Source organism: Rhinopithecus roxellana, chromosome 4 (genome assembly GCF_007565055.1).
Source record: "Rhinopithecus roxellana isolate Shanxi Qingling chromosome 4, ASM756505v1, whole genome shotgun sequence".
Lineage (NCBI taxonomy): Eukaryota > Metazoa > Chordata > Mammalia > Primates > Cercopithecidae > Rhinopithecus > Rhinopithecus roxellana.
The window spans coordinates 148,233,945-148,249,834 of NC_044552.1; positions in this window are offsets into that span (position 1 = coordinate 148,233,945).

Consider the following 15,890-nt stretch of genomic DNA (forward strand, 5'->3'; position numbering starts at 1 on the left):
CATACAACATGCAACACACACAACACGCAACACACACAACACACACAACATACACACACACACTTTATTTATCCACTGATCTTATTGATGGACACTTGGGCTGCTTCCATGTTTTAACCACCGTGAATAACGCTGCTGGATTGTGCGAATATCTCTTCATGACCCTGCCTTCAATTCTTTTGCATATACACCCAGAATTGGGATTGCTGGATACTATGCTCATTTTATGTTTATTTTGTGAGGAATTGCCTTAGTGTTTTCCACAGCGGCTGCACCATTTGACCTTCCTGCCCACAGGGAACAAGGGTTCCAATTCCTCTTCACCTTTGCCAACAATTTTTAACTTCTGTTGATAGTGGTCACCTGGTGAGATCTCATTGTGGTTTTGGTTAGCATTTCCCTCATGTTTAGTAGTGTTGAGCATCTTTTCATGTGCTTGCTGTCCATTTGTGTACCAGCTTTAGAGAAATGTCTACTCAAGTCCCTCGCCCCTTTCTAAATTGGGTCATTTGGTTTTTGTTCTTGAGTTTTAGGAGTCCTATAAATATTCTGGAGATCAACCCCTCGCCAGATACACAATTTCCAAATATTTTCTCCCATCCATAGGTTGCCTTTCCTCTGTCAATTGTGTCCTTTGATGTACAGAAGTTTTAACATTTTAATGTAGTTCCATTTGTCTATTTTTGCTTTTATTGTCATAGGCAGGAAATTCTTGACAAGTCCAATGTTAGAAAACTTTCCTTTATGTTTTCTTTTAAGACATTTACAATGTTGGGTCTTGCATTTAGGTCTTTGACCTATTTTGAGTTACTTTTTGTTCCTAGTGTAAGGTAAGTGTCCAGCTTCATTCTGTCGCATGTGGACAGCCAGGTTTCCCAGCGTCATCTGAAGACGTCCTCCTTTCCTCGTGGAATGGTCTTGATGCGTGCATTGAAAGTCATTTAGCCACAGATGTGCATTTCTGAGCCCTCTATTCTAGTCTGTTGCTCTATATAGCTGTCTTTTTTTTCTGCCAGTACCACACCATTTGGTTACTATACCTTTGTAGTAATATTTGAAATCAGAAACTGTGAGTCATCTTTCTTTTTTATTTTCAAGATTGTTTTTGGCTAATCAGGGTCCCTTGAGACTCTATGTATGAATTTTAGGATTAATTTTTTCATTTGCAGAAAACACCATTGGGATTTTGGTAGGGATTTGATAGAATTCCTAGAGACTACTTTGCGTGTTGTGAATATCTTAACAATATTAAGTGAACACGGGATGCCTTTCCATTTATTTGTGCCTTCTTCGATTTCATTTAGAAATGTCTTGTAGTTTTCAATGTACAAGTCTTTCACCTCCTTGGTTACGTTCATTTTGAGGTATTTTATTCCTTTTCGAGGCTCTTGAACCTGGATACTTTTCCTCATTTCCTTTTTGGATTATGCGTTGTTCGCGTATAGAAACACAACTGATGTGTGTTGATTTTGTATCCTGAAACTTTGCTGAATTCATTTATCAGTTCCAACAATTTTCTCTGTGGGACAGGCATTCAGTAATTTCTTAGGCAAGTGTAAGACCTGGTGAGTGGTCTTTCCCAGTGAGTGGTCCTGCTGGAAAGAATGGAAAACACTTACTGAGCATCTGCTGTGTGCTGAGTTCCTTCACATCATCTCTAGTCTCAAGTCAGGTCTAACAGCATTCTTTCTTTTCAGGTAGACACTATCTCTTTGAGGGTCCCAATACCCTACAAAAGAGATGGCTTTCTCAATTTACAAAGGAGAACGCTGAGGTTCACCGGTAAGGCCTGGGAGCAGCAGAGCAGGGAGGCGCCAGGTACTGGGTGTGGGTCTGGACTCTGTGACTGCAGAGCTAGTGTTCTCTGCCTTAGAGACCTCGGCATAGACGAAGCCGCACACACACTCACTTGTGCATTGCTTTTGTTGTTGTTGTTGTGTCTTTGTTCTTCCTTTTGATTTCTATAGGATCCTCCAACACATCTTTAAGCACCATCTGGAGTTTTAATCCAAACACATTTTAACAAAAGATCTTTGAAATTATTTTGTCTGTCACTCTCAAAGGACACCCCAATGGATCAATTGATGTTTCATCTGTTTTTAATACTGTCACATAAATAAAAGTTAATGCACTTTAGCATGCCACACAAGCCTGACTCAAAGAAACATTATTTACAGGCCTTGTTAGAGGCATCTGCAGGGAGCCAGCAGGGAACTAAGCCCACAGAATTCTGTGTTTGGTCCTGTGGCTCGGGGTCCTGACGGGGCCACAGCACGGCAGTGCTGTCAGGCTCCTGAGATGTTCTCTGAAGAGTTGGTCCCCAGGACAGATTGTGACCACGAGGCTTGGAAGGCTACCAGGGCAGGTGCACCCACATGGATGCTCAGTTGGAAAGTCTGGTGGAGGAGTGGATCCCTCCTTCAAAACACATTTGTGGTCGAGCTTCGCTGTGCAGGCTGGTGACCTTTTCCACAGAGGCCCCTGCTCCCGCATCACCCCACAGGACCCAGAACCTTCAGCACCTGGGCTGAGCCGCCACTCAGGGTCATACCCGTGGCTGGAGCTTCTGGCCACAGACACTGGGCGATGCGGCCTCCTCGTCTCCCACCCAGCAGTGCAGGGCAGGGGCTTGGAGGGGCCTGCATTGTCCTATTGGCAAACCCACCGAGCTTAAAGCGGCTGCCTACCCCACTCTCAGCACTGCTTGGTTTTGCCCCGGATGACCCCGGGTGACTGTCCCCTTCATGCTCAGAGTTAGGGCATGGTCAGGCCGTGGAGACAGCTCGGGCTAATGCCGAGGGGCCACGCCAGGACGGCTTAGCTCAAGCTGGCACGGGGTGAGCAGGGATGCAGACAGACACCTTATCCGCATGGGAACGCACTGTCACTGCCAGAACTGTCCATTTGCTGACAAACCCACGCTTTTTCCATTTTAAACAGCACTGTCAGGATCAGGGGTGGCCTTCAAAATGTATTTCACCAGGATGTGGCCCAGCCCAGGGCTGCAACCTGGTCAGGCTGGGCTGTGGGGCTCACAGGAAAGAGAGAAAACCAGGGGGTGCAGGGCCAGAGTGAGGGAGTGGCTGTGGGACTCAGGTCCTCAGCCTCCAGGGGTCGTTTCTGAGACAGCCAAATCCTTGGGTGATGAAGCCTCAGATGCCTGCTTCCATTTTACTTAAGAAGAACTTGATGGGGGAGCCGGGCGCGGTGGCTCACGCCTGCAATCCCAGCACTTTGGTCCCAGCACTTTGGGAGGCAGAGGTGGGCGGATCACGAGGTCAGGAGTTCGAGACCAGTCTGACTAACATGGTGAAACCCCACCTCTACTAAAAATACAAAAATTAGCCGGGCATGGTGGTGTGTGCCTGTAGTCCCAGCTACCTGGGAGGCTGAGGCAGGAGAATCGGCTTGGACCCAGGAGGTGGAGGTTGCAGTGAGCCGAGATCATACCACTGCACTCCAGCCTGGGCAACAGGGCAAGACTCTGTCTCAAAAAAAAAAAAAAAAAAAAAAAGACCTTGAGGGAAGGTGCGGAGCTCTTGGCCCGGGATTGCACAATCGACCTGGGTCATGCTGGGCCGGCTCAGTGTTCTCAGGCACAGCAGCTCCGCCGGTCCCCTGGTCCAAGGCTCCAGAACCTAGGAGCAACCCTGACCTCTGACCTCAGGCATGCGACAGGTTGTCTAGGACTGCGCCCTGGCAACCGGGCTGCAGACAAGCCTGGCAGGACCGGCCTGGAGGCAGCAGCCTCGAATGAGCCCCACTCTCTGCAGCTCAGAAGGAGCGGAGGCCTCTCCCACAGCACCCAGCACACCCGGAACACCTGCGGCAGAGGACCCACCTGCCTGACCCATGGCCCGCCCGGGCCGGCTGCTGGAGGGAGCCACTGTCCTTCACCTTGGCTTGGCCTCTGCATCTCTTCCACAGGGAGAGGCCATCAGGACAGCAAGTCACCAGAGGGAAAGTAGGTCATTTCCGCTTCCCCACCCTGGCTGGGGCCTGGCAGAGGAAACGCCCTGAGCGGCCCTGTAGAGGGGCGCCTGCCCCACAGTTCTGCCGGCCGCGCGGGGACCTCAGCCTGGGACGGGAAGCCGCCCCACCGCAGGCGCCTCAGAAGCCTTTCCTCGCGCTTGCGGGCCTGGGCTGGCTGCGGGGAGGAGCCTAAGGGTGTGCGCCTCACTGGGGACTCAACCCTAGTCCTTCACGTCTGAGGATGTCTCCCCTGTAGGGTGATAAATGATGCATTCCGCATTCTGGTGAATTCACAGAGCTTGTTCCCCCACCCTCCCTGCATTTCCTGGATCCCTGGTGACGTGGAGCCTGATCACTGTTCTGAGAGGCGTGCGGGGCACAGAGCAGGGCTAGGCGGGGGAGGTCGGTGCTCTCCTTGCGCCCCCCGGGCACCCCCGACTCCAGGCACCTCCTGATCAGCGTGTGGCTCACACAGCCTGGTGTTCGCCCGTGTGGCACCTGCAAAGCAACACCTGGAGGCAACATCACCCAGCAACATGGACGTCAGGGCAAAAAACAGAAAGCACCAAGGAATACAGAAGACCCTGGAAAATTACTTACAACGGAGGCAAGGAGGAGTCTCCACCCTCGGAAATCCGCATGTTCCCGTGTGTGTGTGGGGGGGGGGGGGGGGGGGGGCTGGGCTGCTTCCCCACAGGACCCTCCAGCCTCTCTGGGGGAAGCAGGCCTGGCCAGGTGTGGTCCTAGAACCCGGGGCCCCGAGGTGTCCAGTCCTGATCCTGGAGCCTGCAAATATCTCAGCTCTCACGGCAAAGGGACCCCACAGGTCAGATCCAGTGAAGGCCCTGAGATGGAAGGATTGTTCTAGATGATTCCAGTGGGCTGCAGGTACTCAGAGGGTCCTCGCACGCGGAAGAGGGAGTCGGGAGGGAGGATGTGGGGGATGTGCGTGGGAAGGACTGAGCCCCGTGGCTGGCTCTGCAGGTGGAGGAGGTGGCCTTGAGCCACAGAACACAGCGGCCTCTGGAGGCAGGAAGAGACCCGGGTGGGCGAGGATTCTCCCTGGAGCCCCCAGAAGGAACCAGCCCTGAGGACACCGTGACTTTCACGCCGTAGGGTCCTTTTGGGAAGTTGAAGGTCCAAAACTGTAAAATAAAAAGTAATCTGCGTGGTTTGAGGCCACTAAGTTTGAAGGACTTGTTATAGTGGCGAGAGGAGACTCACTTGGGGAAAGCCCAGGGCTCCGAGTCACCGGACGCAGAGATAATCCCGCCTCTCCCACAGTGGGGGCCTTGGGGGCTGGAGGCCGGGACTCTCAGGGTAAAGTCTCCCCTGCCACCCATGAACCCGGGCGTCTTGGGAGGCCCCGTGGACCCCACAGGTCTATCATAACAGTAAGAGCTGACATCCCCGCGAGGCACAGGCCAAAGGCCTTGCTGGGTCACCCCATGGGCATTCAGCGTGACCCTCGACTGGGCACCGTGATGACTCCCGTTTTGTGGATGAAACCAAGGCTCGGGGATGTGGTCTGGGGCTGTGTCCCTGCCCGAATCTCCTGTGGAATTGGAATCCCCAATGTTGCAGGTGGGGCCTGGCAGGTGACTGGGTTTTGGGACAGTTTCTAATTTGCTAGTGGTTTAGCACCTCCCCCCAGAGGTATCTGCTGAGAGATCTCTCACCAGATCTGGTTGTTTAAAGTGTGGCACGGCCCCCACCCCCTTCTGCTGGCTCCGGTCATGTGAAGGGCTGAGCAGATGCAGGCACCATGCTTTTCGGCAGAACTGTGAGCCAATCAAACCTCTTCTCTTTAGAAATCACCTAGCCTCAGGGATTTCTTTACAGCAGGGCAAGAGTAGACTGATACACCGAGAAAGGCTAAACTGACTCTCCAGCATTTACATCGTGAATAGCAAAACAGAGACAGAGCCCAAGGAGGCAGACAGCAGACCCCAGGCATTCACAGTGGAGCCTCCTGTCCCCTTGGGGAGGGCTGGCCCAGGGCTTACTTCAGACAGAGGGCAAGGTGGATGGGTGGGGTGGTGCCTCAGAAACCTGCAGAAACTGGAACACTGGATTGGTCTGGGTTCTCCAGAGAAACAGAATGGAGTGGACATATACATAGACAATAAGGAGCTGGTTCACTGAGTCGTGGAGGCAAAGTCCAAGATATGCCGGTGGCAACCCAGGGAGCTGCCGGCGGCAGTTCCCATCCCAGTTCTGTCTCTCAACCCTTTTGTTGTATTCGAGTCATCAACTGCTCAGACAAGGCCCACCACACCTTACTCATGCTCAGGTTCAAACATCAGTCTCCCCCAGCGACACCCTCACAGACACACCGGAATAATGCTCGACCAAGTATCTGGGCACCTCATGGCCCGGTCAAGTTGACACAAAAATTTCACCCCCCTAAACACCACAGCAAGGAGTACGGGCTTTCCCTGGATCCTTCTTTCCTCACACTTGGAGAATCAGCTCGTTGAGCTCCACTAGAAAACTCTCTTGGGACTTCGATTTGAATTGGGCTGAGCCTATAGATTCAAACTGGCTAAAATTGTCATTTCCTGTTCGTGAACATGGTTTATCTCTCCATTAATTTACACCCTTTGTACACCATACAGGTGAGTATCTTTTACTCCTCGGAATAGGAAAGCTTATCTTAAAGCCAAATATAAAATGTTTGTAATTTGACCATATTTAAATTATAAACTTTTCTTCCTCAAAAAACATCTTAAACATGTCAGACTGGGAGATTTTGCAATACACGCAACTGAAAATGATAAATACCAAAGAGGATTTTTACAAACCTCTTCTGCAATGGATTCCTTTCTTCTTGCTGCTGCAATAAATTTCCATGACCTTAGTGGCTTTGAAGAACACAAATTTATTTCCTGACAGTTCTCAAGGTCAGAAATCCCGCCCAAGTCTTTGTGAGCTAAAATGCAGATGTGGGCAGGGCTGGCTCCATCCAAGGCTCCTGGCAGAAAACCCCTCTGTGCTGTTTCCAGCTCCACCCCAGCCTCTGTCTGGCCTGTGCCTGGCCTTCTGGCCAACCTGACCCTCCACCTCCCTCTTTTCCTTTTTATGGATGCCCGTGAGGACGTCAGGCCCCTGGATCACCTCACTGCTCAGCGTCCTCAATTTGGTTGCATTTGCATGGTCCCTCCTGCCACACAGGCAATGCATTTTAGGTTCTGAGGATGGGCGTGGGCACCATGTGGGCCGCTGTCCTGCCGACCGCACACCCGTGAGGACCCTGAATGGCCCTGCGGGGTGATTGCAGAGGACATGGAAGGTGTTTCACAAATGAACTGGGCACCCACGTGCACTGCTCAGCCTGAGGCCCCATCCGACACCCATGGGACCTGAAGGAACAGAAAGTCTCGGCGTCCCAGTGTCAGGAGGGATGTGGGGCCATGTGGCTCCAAACGCTGAGGTCCAAGGTGGACTGGGCCGCTGCACTGGAAAGGACTTGGCACTCCTGCCTGGAGCGGGGCCACCCCCACCCCTAACCCCGTGACTGCACCTGAAACCCCAGGAGAGTGGGCAGGGCTACGTGGGCCTGTGGGGGAGGCTCTGAGTGGAGAGGGCTGCGCAGACTCAGGCACATTCCCACGGCAGGGCCAATGCCCAGGTGGACCAGGAGTCATAGATGGGCGGACTTCAGGGACTCAGCCTCCATCCAGAGCAGCAAGTCCCAGGAGATTATGGGCAACTGCCATTTCACACAATGGCAAACGGCTGTAAAGAGGGTTAAATACACTGTGAGAGCTACAGCCATATAAAAGGGAAAGTGAGGAAATAAAAGAGGCCGACATCTCGGCTGCAGCTCCTGAGCTCGCCCGGTGCTTCCCATGCCCTTGGTGTGCCTCCCCCTGTGTGGGCTGAGAGCATCAAACGTGCAGTTGTGTGATGAAAACACTCATGAATGTGCCGCTGTGACCCGGTGGTGCCTTCTCAGTGGATGTGAGCAGAAAGCACACTGGTCCACAGGCCTCTCTGGCGTTAACAAGAGGTCACTGCCACAGTCCACACAAACGGGAAGCTCCGAGGGGTAACCAGCGTGCGAGACGGGAGCCCGTCACGTGAAGGGGCCTCCTCGTTTATTTCCTGTAAAGCACACTCAGAACCCGACAATGCAAATCATCTTCCTGACAGGCCACACATGACATACAGACACGTGTTTATATTTTAAGGTAAGAAATGACCATTTTTACTTTATTTATGCTAATAAGAGTTTCAGTTTTCCCTTTAAATCATGCAGGTAGCAAACTATTCAGAGCAGAGGGTGATAGGGGATTTCTACTCCATCCAATCGTCCGTTTACTTAGATCTGCTTGACTGGGGTCTCATACTTGTGAGTGTGTTATGTGTATGTGTGTGCTTGTGAGTTTTATTGTGTGTGCCTGTGTGTAATGTATATGAATATGTGTATGTGTGCTTGTGTGTGTTGTGTGTGTAATGTATATGTGTGCATGTGTGTACTTGTGTGTTGTGTGTATGTGTGTGTGTACGTGCGTTTTGTTGTGTATTTATACGTTTTTGTACATATACTGTGTTGTGTGTGCACACACACAGTATACCTGTGTGTACTGTATAAGCATACATGTGTGTGTGATTTTGAGTGTGTGTTGTATGTAGGTGTGTGTATGTGCATTTTATTGTGTGTGCCTGTGTGTACTGTATAGGCATATGTGTGTATGCGCAGCTTGTGAGTGTGTATTATTGGAGCACATGCATTTGTGTGAACATACAGGGGTGCATTTGTGGACCGTGGTGACCACTGTGTGCAGAGCATTTCTGGGTGCTGAGGCAGAGCAGCAGAGGTTGGGGCCTGAGGCTGGACACTCACAGAGGGGCCGAAGGGCTGGCTGGCCTGAGCAGGTGCCAGGGGCCTGGTTTGGGGCTGTCCTGTTGGAGGCTAGAACTCGGCAGTAGCAGCAGAGGAAAGGACAGGGAGACATCTGCTGTTTGTGTGGCACTTCGCGTGGTGAGACAGAGCAGCCTGCTGGCCCTCAGCGCTGTGAGAAAGGAACCACTGCGCACCTGCAGGTCCTGTGGAGGCTGCAGAGGTCCACGGGGCAGGTCCTCCTCTCAATTCATGTGTAATTTGAATGTGCCACAGACACACACAAGTGTGGCCACAGGTCTGTGGGGTCAGAGAGGATGGGCTGCAGCACCAGCTGAGGACACGGCCAGGCCAGGAGGGCCGAGCACAGTCCGCTGGATTCAGGAACCTCTGGGTTAGCATCTCCAGACCAGCCTGGTGCTGGCTCCTTTGCTGACATGCACATCCCAGCCCCACAGGGCTCATCCTGCCCAGCCAGACGGTGGCCCGATGTGAACCTAAGAGTGTGATAGTGCCCGGCCCTGGGAGCGGGGAGGCCACTGGGCTGGGGGAGGCTGAGCCTTGGGGAGCAGGATGGAGGCTGGCACGGGGTCAATCCGCAGGTGGGGAAGCCCTGCCACAGGTCTGGCACAAACCGGGGACCAGGGAGGCTGAGGCCATGAAGGAGGTGCCAAGTATGCATGCTCGAATGAATGAGGGAAGCTGTGCCAGCCATCGGTGCCAGTCAAACACTTGTTTTTCAGTGTAAATGTTTGCAGAGTTATGACGACGTAGTCTTGGAAGAGCACGTCCCTTTGGACTCACCCTGTACTGGACATGGCAGCCACCGTCCCCTCGGGCCCATCGTGTTGCTGGACACTCTGTCGCTGGACACCCAGTCACTGGACGCCGTGGCCACCGTCCCAGAGCTCGCTGTGCTCAGGCTGCCCCTCAGCAGCTTCTCTGAGCCTTGGTCCGCGGGTCCCTGAGCTTTCCTTTCCCTCCAAGGCCCTGGGCGACCGACTCTTCTCTCTGGCCAGCCCTGTGTTGACGTCTGTCTGTTGACCTCACCTCGCAGAGGCGGCTCTCACGCCTCTTCCCCAGGGCATCCCCTGTGCCGAGCCCTGGCTCTGCATCTCCCCAACCAGGAACCTCGCCCTGGTGGTTCAAGGGCTCCCCAGACCCTCGGCATCACTCGTCCTCCCCCAACTGCCCATCCCCCAGGTGTGGGCCTCGGCAGATGTGGGCCTCAGTGAGGGGGTGGGTGGCCCTGGCCCAGGGGGTGTGGCTCAGAGATGGCGGGGTTGTGGCCAGGGTACCCCCGGCCTGTGCTGCGATCCCTGCTGTCATCTGAGGAGCCCGTCCTGGGGAGGAGGAAGAGTGGGAATGCCCGGCGCTGCCTGGGGCTCTCGGCCTCGACTGAGCAGGCAGGTGACATGGTCCATGAAAGCGTGGCCCTGTGCCCTCCTGGACAGCTGCTCCCCGTCCTCACAGCCCCTGCATCTCTGTCAGACGTGCCCTGCGATGTCCTGTGCGTGTTTCCCTGTGGCTGGCGCCTGGGGTACATATCATGGGAAACAAGTTCCTTCTTCATTTCTTGCTGACTGTGGTCACAGTCTTTGCTGGAAAACCTCTCCAGACTCTGTGGCAGGTGCAGGCCGAGAGGGTGGCAGGAGGGACGGGGCCTCGGGACGGGCAAGGGCCCTGGCTTCCTGCAGCTGAAGGAGCCCCCAGAGAGCAGCACTGGGCGGCTGGAGCAGAGGGCGGTGGCCCCGGGCCTCACCAAGGCTGGGTGTCCTTGGACACAGGCAGGTGCCTGAGCCTTGTGTGGCCGCCATGGTGCAGGGGCTGTGGCAGCCTCAGGATCTGGACTCGCCGCCCGTGGATGCCACCACTGCGAGGCTGAGAGGGAGCTTAAACATTCACTCTCTTTTTCCCAGAGTGATCAGATCTGAAGTTTGAAATTCTTTCCTGCAGGTGTGGCCCTGACAGAGGCAGGTGGCATCAGTCTGTTCCGCCTGAGACAGAGGTGGCCATTCCCGCGGGGGGCCCCGCTGCACACCTGTAGTGTCTGCCTCTTGAGGGGCACATGGAGGACCCTGTCCTGTCTGAAAAGCTCTACAATGGTGGCCACCTGGTTTGCCCCTCCTCAGAATCTGTTGTTGTGGAGTTGGGTCTTTGATTTCCACCAAATGACTATGATGGTGCTGCTGGCCACGGCGTCATAGGTCATGCGTGTCCTGCCGGGTCCCAGCACACGTAGATTTGTGCTGTCCCGTAGGCCATGCTGTTTGAGGCTGAACTGAGAGCTTAGAGGCCCCCCACCCACCCTCCCTGCCTCCGTCTTCTGCTCACACCCTGACCCCTGCCTCCAGCAACAACGCCAAAGTTTCTACATGGAAACCACAGCCAGGGGCTGAGTGCTTCTCCCCACACATCACTGCCATCTCCCCGTGGTCTCTCGCCAGGCTACTGCAAGTCCCACTGCCCTGTGCACTGGCTGGCACTGCTTCCAGCACAATCAGATTTGTGGGTCTGCAGCACCAAGGTCTCCATGGCATCTCCTCTCACTCAGAGTGGAAGCACGCAGGGAAACGTGCGCGTGGGAAGGAAGAGACACGCTTGCCTGGTGGTGGGAGCCACGGTTTGAGTCAGGGTCAGGGCTGCTCAGGAACAGCCGGGCACAGGTCTGGGTTTGGGGAGAGGCACGGGCTGTGGTCTCCCTGATGCGTGGCTGGGTTGCACAGTGGAGGCTGCATGGGGACCCCTGGGTGAAGAAGGACGGAAAGGCTGCCATCTGCGTCACATCCATTCGCTGCCGTTGTGTCCTGGAGGGTGCGTGGAGCCGTTTCTGAGCTGCTGTTCCATCCCTTGTGTGTCAGGGATTTGCTGACGCCCACTCAGACCAGGACCATGTCAGGTGCGCATGGCCACAGCCTGATAGGATGGACCGGTTGGCATGGCTGGGACGGAGCCCCTGCCCCAGGCTGAGGAGCAAGTGGGAGCCTCTGGCAGAGATGGTGCCAAGCCCTAACCCTGGCCTCTCCACAGGTCCTGCACAGACATAGCCAGCCAGCCAGGCACAAGCCTCGTTCTCTGAAAAAGCTCAAAGCTTTTAGCCTCTTTACATCTGAAATAACGTAAGGGTGCTGCTTATCTCTACTTGATTCAAATGGGGTAAGAGTCAGGAAATGTCCTCTCAGAAATGTGCAGCTCCTATGCCATTTAGCGGTGACCCCGGGGCCGAGAGCCTTGAATCCCATCCTGCTGGGGAGGGGCCGCCCTGAGCTGCATGTCAGGACGGGTCAGCAGCTGTCCCAGGCCCTGCGACGAGGGGCAGCAGGTCCTGAGTCCTGGTCTGTGTACCAGAGCTGTCTCGGCCGGGCCACACGCCTCTCTAAGGAAGAGGCCTCCCAGAGAGGCGGCGAGGCTCTCCCACCGCCCAGGGGCCTACAGCACACAGGACACGTAGGAGCAGAGAGGCGGCTCAGTGACTCCATTCAGGGCTTAGGGGAGTCAGGCCGTGGCCACCTTCTCCCTCAGCCTGAGAGAGCCCTGGGCAGACACTGCTCCCAGCCTCAGGGGACCCAGCAAGACAGCGCCCAGAAGTCACCCCGAAAGGTAGGGAAACAGGTGCCATTTTAGGTGAGGCGGCGGAGGCTGAGAGCGGGTGCAGGAACTGCCTGAGGCCAACCAGCAACAGCAGCTGGTCCCCAGGGCTGGGACCCCACTCCCCGCCGCCCTGCCCACTGTCTGTCTGTGGCCTGCGGGAGGGAGGGGCTTCCCTCATTCCCATGGGTGGGGGCAGTGGCCACCCCACACTCTTTCTAGGGGCTGTAAAGGCATTAAGCCTTTTCCTCTAGAGACAAACCTTTGCGGAGTGTCCTCTAAAAGCCCAGACGTACAGGGCCACTCGGCCACTGCCCGAGGAACCCAGGGGCCCTGGTCACCCTGGAGCTGCTCAGGTCTGGACTACGAGGGCACCGCGGGCACTTCCCGACAGCTGGGGAGGCTCTTCCTAAGAATGAAAATGAAAATATCACACAATGACCTGAAGTCCCAAACTTCAGCCCAATCAAAGATCTGACCGGTGGGCCAAGCACAGAGCCCGTCTTGGGAGATGGGTCTGAACTCATCGCCAGGGTCCTCCCAGACAAGGGACAAAAGGAGGCGAAGGAGCTGAGGTCAACACAGAGGTCCTGAAAGACGAAGCCCTCTGGCTGGCGTGGGCCTCCTGCCTCGGCCGTCTGGAAAGCCGGGGGAGCCTTCTAAGGCTCAGCAAGTGAGTAAACTGAGGCCTGGACTCTCAGACCAGAAGCGTCTTCCCTTGTGGTCTCCCCTGGAGTGACCTTGCGGCCCTTCCTCAGGTGCCTTGTGGTTTTCCCTGTGGTCTCCCATCACTGCATGCGCTCTGCGTGACGGGCCGCTCATGTGCCTGCATTCAGCTTCCACCAGGGCCATCTGCAAGTCTGATTCTATGGTGTCTGCCTCTAACCCTGGGCCAGCATTGTTCTGCTTGCTGTGGTCCCATCAGCTCAGGCACTGTCTCCAGAGAGTGGCCTCCAGGGGACTGAGTTTGGAACATCCCAGGAGTTCCCCTGCCCCAACCTATTAACTGGGCCCTCAGGAGAGATTTTCAAAAAGCTTGAATGACAAGATTCTTACTGCTAGGGGCCAGTCAGCCGGACTCCGCTCCCCCGACCCCCACAGCAAACCACAGCTCCCGGCGTCCTTCTGGGAGGAGACCCATGGCGGCAGCAGCACAACGTGCCGATCCCGGCTGACCTGACCTGACTCTCTCCTGAGTGGCATGGGGCACGCCAGCCACTCAAAAGCACTTTATGTTCCAACAGGTAACCACGTCCAGAACCCAGCCAAAGCCAAAGCCATTTCTTGCTGAGTTCCCACCTTGGCGCCACAGAGCATAGCTGTGGAGGCCATTCCTGCCTCACTGAGGGCACCTGAGCCTTCCAGGAGGGGCTGGGCAGGGCCACAGGCTGCAGGGCTCCAGAGGTCTTGGGGGGATGCAGGCCAGTAGCTGCGTCCCCCAGTTCTGCCAGTGCGAGTGGGGGCTTGAAGTCCACACGGAGGGAGCCTCAAGGTCTCATCTCTGGGACCACAGGGCAGGGTCTCTCCTGGCCTCTCCGCCTATGGCTGTGAGTGACCCTGGCACGGCTGAGCATGTCCCCCAAGCCCACAGTTCCCTGAGCACAAGGGCCCTGCCTGGAACCCCGCCCACCTCACCTTGCCTCGCTTGGCCGCCACAGGCTGCTTCCACCTCGACATGTCACGGCGTGTCCCACACACTGTCTCTGGGGCCCAGACATCGTGACCTTGACAGCCTCAGCCACTGCCGCCCTGGAATCCAGCTGGGGCTGGTGCAGGCACAGGCCTCACATACACGGGACTTCCTGAATTTCCACACGGTCCTGCAGGCCCACTAGAGACAAGGGACTTGGAGGAATCCCTGCAGGTCCAGGGGCCAGAACTGGGGAGATCCTCTCCCATTCGCTGATTTCACAGGGACTGGAGCCGAGCCTGGAGTGACGAGACCCATCCTCCACCCTGACGCTCCCTCAGGGCTCCAGAGCCCTGCAAAGGCCTGGAAGGCTCCAGGGGTTCCTGGCTGCTCCGAAAACACTTTTCCAGGTTTGCATGTCTCAGTCCTCCCCAAAACGAAAGCATCACCTGGCTGTGAGGAGGGCCCAGAACTCCAAACGCATTCTCAGCGTGGCTGGGGCTGCTTGGGAGACGTGGGGTCCTCTCCACCTCACAGCTCAGGGTCCCTGTATAGGGAGAGCAAGGGTTTCTGGGGAAATGTGGTTGACACAGAAACCCCGTGTGCCACACACAGCGCCACAGAGACAGCAAGGCTCAAGGGGACTCTGGAGGAAGGCCTTTGCAAGGGGCTTTCTGAAGGCTGTCCTCGGACTGACTCCCCCAGCACCCCCGAACCTCTGTCCCGCCTGCTGGCTTCTGCAGGGCTGGCCCTCCCCACCGCACGGGTGCAGCTGCGGCCTGTCACCCAAGTTCCTCCTAGGCTCGGAGGCCACTGGTCGGGCTCCATCCGGTGGAGGTGCTCCCCTGGGCCGGTCCGGCTGGCCGTCTGCACCAGGGCCTGTGAGTGATGACTGTATGGAGGGGAGGGCTCCCTTTCCAAGGGAGAGGACAGCACAACCCTGAGGACACGCGGCCACGACAGTTTGACCACACACAGACAGTCCCACCGTACACGGACAGTCCCACCACACACAGACAGTCCCACCACACACAGACAGTCCCACCACACACAGTCCCACCGTACACAGACAGTCCCACCATACACAGACAGCCCATCACACACACAGAGAGGCTACCCCATCACACACACACACACACGCACGCACGCACACTCACTGTGTTCCCACTTGGAATACGGGGACTCAGGACCCTGCTCTGCCCCTGGAGACTGGGAGACTCTCTGGTCTCTGAGCGTGAGCTGTGCCTGGACGGAGGCCACAGCTGATGAGTCGTGTCCGTCTCTGCTACGGCCATCAGCTGTGGCGGGAGGTGAATCCGTGATCCGCGAGGTCTGTGTGGTCGAACCGTCTGTGTGTGTGTGTCTATCTGTGTGTGTGTCTATCTGTGTGTCTATGTGTGTGTGTGTCTATCTGTGTGTGTGATGGGCTGTCTGTGTGTGATGGGCTGTCTGTGTGTGGTGGGCTGTCTGTGTGTGGTGGGGCTGTCTCTGTGTATCTTGGGCTTCCTGCGTGTGTGGGAAGATTGTGCCACTGCCTCTGGCCCTGGGGCACTCACTGCACCTAGGATTCTGTGTGCCCTCATGTGCTACTCTGTGCACTGTCCACACGGAGTGAATTTGGGGTGACTAAGGCTTTAAAGAGCAGCTGGGACTCTGTCGGAGGGAGGCCGCTCTCACAGCCATCTGAGAAAGGTGAGTTGCCAACCCTTGGTCATCACCATCACACACAGCACGTTACAGACACACAGAAAACCCTGTGTGTGCCCGGGATGAGGGGAGAACGTCCCAGTGTTTCTCTCTCTCTCTCTCTCTGTCTCTCCCCCCTCCCTCCTTTCCTTCCCATGTCCTTCCCTG